The sequence below is a fragment of the Centruroides sculpturatus genome, unplaced genomic scaffold, assembly GCF_000671375.1.
Source record: "Centruroides sculpturatus isolate CEXI.00-Female unplaced genomic scaffold, Cexi_2.0 scaffold427, whole genome shotgun sequence".
In the NCBI taxonomy this organism is placed as follows: Eukaryota; Metazoa; Arthropoda; class Arachnida; order Scorpiones; family Buthidae; genus Centruroides; species Centruroides sculpturatus.
Genome location: NW_019384635.1, coordinates 40665 through 46664, shown reverse-complemented (window position 1 = coordinate 46664; position 6000 = coordinate 40665). Strand labels below are relative to the sequence as shown.

The window sequence follows — 6000 nt, the reverse complement described above, 5'->3', positions numbered from 1 at the left end:
TTTTGGAAAATATCCAAAAAAAAAAAAATAATAAAAAAGTCCATCGGGTGTAATGCAAAAACTTACTTTATCACCGCTCCCTTATCATTCTCTCTTCGGAACACATTCCGGGTGATCTAAGACATTTTTATTATTATTTTTTTCAACTTGTTCATCCAAACTTATCCAGAGTCAGGACGACAGACACATCATTACAAGATGCGCTTCTCTTTCTAACAACTGAATGTCTGCTGCGGGACACACCACTAGTGCACTTGCGCCGTCTGCTGGCGCTTCGCTTGATTACCACGAATACCCCCGATACAACCCGCAAAATATATAAAAAAATTAATAATAATAAAATAGCGTGGTAACCGCTATAATAACAAATAATAATAGAACCGATGGCAGGTACGACACGAGGTAACAATGGATTAATTATGACGGAATATAAGAGAATTTTAATCGATGTGTGTAAAGTCTTCTGTGTGACCGGTTGTCATTCTTTAAAAATTTTCTTGGCAATTTTAATAGTGGAATAGCGTGCCTTAACGGTAGACCCTTATTCCATTATTTCCAACCAGATGCGCTTGATGATTTTCTTATAGAAAACGTTTACTGAATAGAATTGTAGAAAAACGACAGGTGATTTATATATATTTATATATATAAAGTAGAATATGTTATGAACCGTAATGTTTGCTATAGAAATTTTGTAAAGCGGGGGTTAGTTATTAAGTTGATTAACCATTTAAGAAAGTGGTACTCAGCATCGAGTCAGTTTTATGCGCTCGTACGGTAATTTACGCAACACCTGCCGGTTCCCCGCCATGTTGAGAAAAATGCGCATCGCGCGGTTTGTTACGTAATTAGATTTTAGCCGATAACTTGAAGAAATTATTAATTTAAATAATAAAATTTAAAAAAAATGAAATAAAGAAGATACTCTTGTAAATAATTATGGTAAAAATTAAGAATTTAAGTGCGAAAGAATGGTGGTTCATCAACAGTTCGGATAAAAACCATCAAAAGTTGTAGTAGTATGGCGGAGACACAGAAGTTAGAGAAAAGAGTGAAAAAAAGAAAGAAAAAAAAACTCTTATTATTACTAGGAAAATTAAACATAATCACTGGGGGATACATTTACATTTTGGAGTCATCACATCTGCATATTATAAGTCCGTGCATCTAAAGTCGCGCCGAAGAAATCTTTGTGGAAGAGCCGAAATTATACTAATGCATAAGATGGACTGAGTATAAAATAATGATCATACATTTGTGTTTTCCACGAGATTTACAGTCGTGTATCGAGTGAATTTCTAGTGGTTGTCAACGCCCCTGATCAATGGGCCGAAAGAATGACGCCAGGTGAGTTGCGACATCGATCTTTTGCAAATCATTCAAGTCAAGGTGACATTCTTATTAGCGATGGACAAAAACACCATTTGCTTTTATCAGAATTAATAAATTTATAATTAATTCTAAAAAGAAATATTTTTATTTAAAAAAAAAGANTAAATATATATATATATCATTCTTACAATGTTTTCGATATTTAATACATGCATTAACTTTGTGTTTATGAGAGAGAAAGGATAGAACTTCCTTCCGCTCTGGCACGCTAAGTTAATGCATTAGTGGTTTAACACTTAAGAAATTTTATTGATAATTAAAGTAATAATATATACGTAGAGGAATAAAGAAGAATAGAGAAGAGATTTGTGAATAGAAGAATGGAGAGTGGCATGCTTTCTACGTTTTGATTCGTTTATAATGTCTGATAGATCGCAGTAGTACTTTTTATTGTAAAAGTTATTTAAAAAATAAATAAATAACCGTGAGAATTTTTGAAGATTCGTATGATAAATTAATAAAATTAACTAAATCGGTAATCAATTATAATTAGAAAGAAACTGGGCATATGATATAACAGTTGACCCCCCCTATAACACTGTAGATAATTCCGTTTTATAAGAATTCCATGTTGTACGAGTCACTTAGATTTTACAAATACGTGAGCCATTCACAGCCCAGCACGTGTATTTGTAAAATCTAAGTGACTCGTATAGCATGGAATTCATATAAAACGGAAAAATCTAAAAAAAAATTCTATTAATAAAACTTCAAATGGATTGGAATTGCTGAATTTTTCTTTCTTTTTTTTAAAAAAAAGTTTTGATTATTTAAAAATTCGAACTTTTTAGAAAGTTTATTTGGCAACGCGAAACGAATTTTTTGAAAAGTTTTTTTAAGTTAGTTACTTTAAAATGCACACTCTACCGGAATTTTTAAGTACTAACTACACCAGCGGATATTATTATTTAAAATTTGGGAAATCGTTTGTACATTATAGAATTATTGGCCTTTTCAAAAAACCCGAGAAAATGTTTAATAAAAGTAAAAAAAAAAAAAGATAAGCTAAACGATCTGGTGAGTGCTCTAAATGACGCAATCATTAATGTTTGTTCAATCCACCCTTGGTTACTTAGCAACGGTAACCATGACAATCTAATCATATACGTCATATTCCTTACCCGACATGCTTCGAACGGAAGACACCACCCAATTTTTTGATCTTTTCCTTTATATTGCATTCATTAGTCGGTCATTAACATGACTAGAATGATTATTTAGCATAAAAAGTAAATATAAAAGTATTAGAAAGACATTTTGACAAAGTGAAGGTAAAATTATATCCGACGTCACATGACATCATCGGTGACGTTCATTAATTAAAAAAAAAAAAAAATTCGATTACCGAAGCAAACAATAATTTTCTAATAATATAAATGTATAATTATGAAGCGAATTTAATTTTTTAAAAGCGGCAGACGGACAAAATTAATTCAATTTTCCCGCGAGTCATTAATCGAGTAAATAAATTCTCGCTAGATGGCTGCAGNACAATGACATGATTCAGTCTTAGGTCATTTTTATAAAAGTTTTTTTATTTATTTATTTATTTTTTTTTAAATTCTAATTACATATTCAGAATATTTCTACTTTTGAATGCTTTTCGTATCGAATCACATGCAAATTATATTAAAAAAACAAATTCCAAAACCTTTAATGCCCGAAGCTATTCTATTCTCAATAATAATATTTATCGAGTTAGCGATTCTCAACTTTCGATTTGTTATTATGATATTTGTTCAAATTTTCTAATATAATTTGGTAACAGTTTTAAAAAAAATTCCTATTAAAATACATTAGTTTTTAATAGAAGATGCATTCATTAAACAACCATAGTTAAAGATAAACGAAAAGAATATCGGGATGAGTATTTTTATATTCCGGGTATGTAACAAAAGTTATATAGAAAACCCAAGGCTAAACCTACTCGGTGTTGACTCATCAATATAGGCAAACCCTCTTTGCTAGAATATTGATTTTCTTTCCAACAAGTATGACTTTCTTCTGTTCGGTTGACAACAGCAATTCACAGTTTCATTACCTGAGGCAAACTAGATATTCTAAAGATATAGAATAACCGAATTTTTTGACGAATTGATTTCTTTAGCATCCCTCCAACGAAAAACGGAGCCGCGAAAATTAGGACACTTTTTTCTGGTGTGTGTGTGTGGATGAAATTCGGGCGCCGTCCGGATTCTCGTTCTATAATCTTTGTATAGATTTTATTATTATTATAATTCGGATGCATCATTTACGACATTAATGGTTAGAGAGAAGAGGCACACTCCATTAGAATTGGCGAGTGCCAGTTAATCATCTTTAACTAATTCATTTTTTTTTTCCTCTTCCTCCCTCCCTCTTCTTTGATTTGGCAACGAATGAATCGAATAAATAATTGATACTTTCTTCATACGAGGTGATTAATTGATTCCTGTCAGTAAATTATTGCTGTCGTTAACGGTGTGTTGCGACTGTTCTTTAACTATTACGTGCGCGTAGCTTTTGTTATTTGTATTATTATTATTTTTTTAATAATTCAAACAGTAGAATATTTGACAGAAAGGATGGTATTCGGATACGTGGCTTTGTGTTTGGAGTAGGGGTATCAGGTGCCGAATGGCTTTCTTTCAACGTCCAACAACTTTATACTTAATACCATCTCCCAGAAGAGATTCTTTAATTCTCTTTCTGGATGTTAGTTTAACCATTAGTTTAAGGTATCTTTATTTAAAAAAATATATATATTATATAAAAATATGGGAAATTCCGTTAAAGATGTAAAATCAGTACCATTAAACTTAAGCCGTATAAATTGGATTACGGGAGGAAAAAAAACAAATAGATATATGATTTCTTTTAGACGGGATGGACGTTCCAATATGAATTTTAGTATATGATGGAAGTAAAATTCTTTCTACATTTTAAGAAACTATGTATAAAACTTACATACCATTCTTTTCTCTTATGAAATATTCAGTTTTTCCGAATATATCGATTCTTAAAATACCCTTTAGGGACAATTTAAGAATCGATATAAGAAAGCACAAAAAGATATCTACGATTCTATAGATCCATTTTTAAATATTACTTAATCGTTTTCCGGAGACAGATGTTAACTTTATTCGTTTATAAACATTAATATTTACAATTAAATAATTAAATTCGAAATATTAATCTATGTACGTTTACGTAAACTCAGTAATCTTTGCCATATTTTTGTCATTTTTTTTGACAATATAGAAAACATCGATCATTTTTACCCTACGAATTTTTTCTTATTTATTTTTATCTGAGAAGAATTTCCTCTAAAACTTCTATATATCACAATTCAAGCAATTTTTTTCTTATTTCTGTAACTCGAAACTTTTCAAAGGGACTCGAATTGTAGAAGAGATATATGATAGCTAAAACTCGAATTTATGAAGATATATATATATATATAGGATGGCATAAGTTGTTTATAAGTTATTTCTTCAGCTTATAAAAACTAAAGCGAACGAATTTAAGTCACGATTTTGTCATAAAAATCGACATTTTTAAGTTGGAAAAGACTCATAAATGACGTCACAGTCGAGTATAGATTATAAATGGATATTCGTTACGGGATTATAAGTGATGAAAAATTCAAGAAAATCTTTACCAATTAGTCACAGAAGACCTCGTCTAAATTTATTATCTGAAACCACTCAGATAGATTAGCTTCTGTTAGATAAATGTCGTAGAATCGAAACATCATGTTTTCCCAGTTTTATAAGGTCCTATAGTCGTTACTCTCTCAGTAAATGTGTTCTGTACATTGATAACCGACGTCCATTTTATATTTCGTTGAGTAAGATAAAAAGTAATCTTCTAAATTCACTTCTGAAAAGTTTCTTCTTTGTTTTTCTGGTCGAGAAAATCTCTAAGTTCTAAGAATTTATTATCAACACACTAGATTCTAATTAACTACATATGTGCATAGTTTACATTCCCTTACGAACATTCCAAATAATCGATCAGATTTATTTCATGACAAGACGAAGTTTCCCCCCCCCCTGACTCCTCCCTTTCTAGACGAAAATACGGGCGAGAAAGCCAATAACGTAGGGAAAAAACCCTAGCAATAATTGTTCTATCGGTTCACGCTCCTGTTAACATTAAAATAAACGATTAACTATTTTTAGAAAAGCAATAAAATAAATGCAGAACAAATTCATTAACCCATATCCAATACTAAGTGAAATTTAATAATAGGATTTATAAATAAAAAAAATTCTAATATTTTTATACTGATTCGTTTCTGAAAAGGAAATTATACGCTTCCTTTTTTTTATATAAGAAAAAGGAGTTTGATATTTAAAAAAAACACACACACACAAAGTTAATTTCCTTTTAAATTTAAGATAAGAACTTTTCTCCGTTTAAATTACAGAACTTTTTATCTATTCCAGAATTAGTATTGTAAATGTATTCTACCTTAAGGCTTTAATTTCGAATTATAATTTTCTAAAATAAATTAAGATTTAGATTTAAAGAATATTCTATATTATTACCAGAAAAATATCCCTAAAGTTAATATTAAAGTAGAAAATATATACTAAGTAACGTGAAGAGAGGAATCTCATCCAA

The 6000-nt window shown here is 30.1% G+C and overlaps 1 protein-coding gene across 1 annotated transcript in view; it reads right to left on the bottom strand.

Annotated features, from left to right (window-relative positions):
* The window catches only part of LOC111625855 (voltage-dependent calcium channel type A subunit alpha-1-like), an 83935-nt gene extending 83720 nt beyond the window's left edge, over positions 1–215 (bottom strand). Inside the window, exon 1 of the mRNA XM_023369095.1 lies at positions 67–215. The gene's annotated coding sequence lies outside the window, so the exon portion shown is untranslated. The remainder of the gene's footprint in view (positions 1–66) is intronic.
* Positions 216–6000: the final 5785 nt, after the last annotated feature.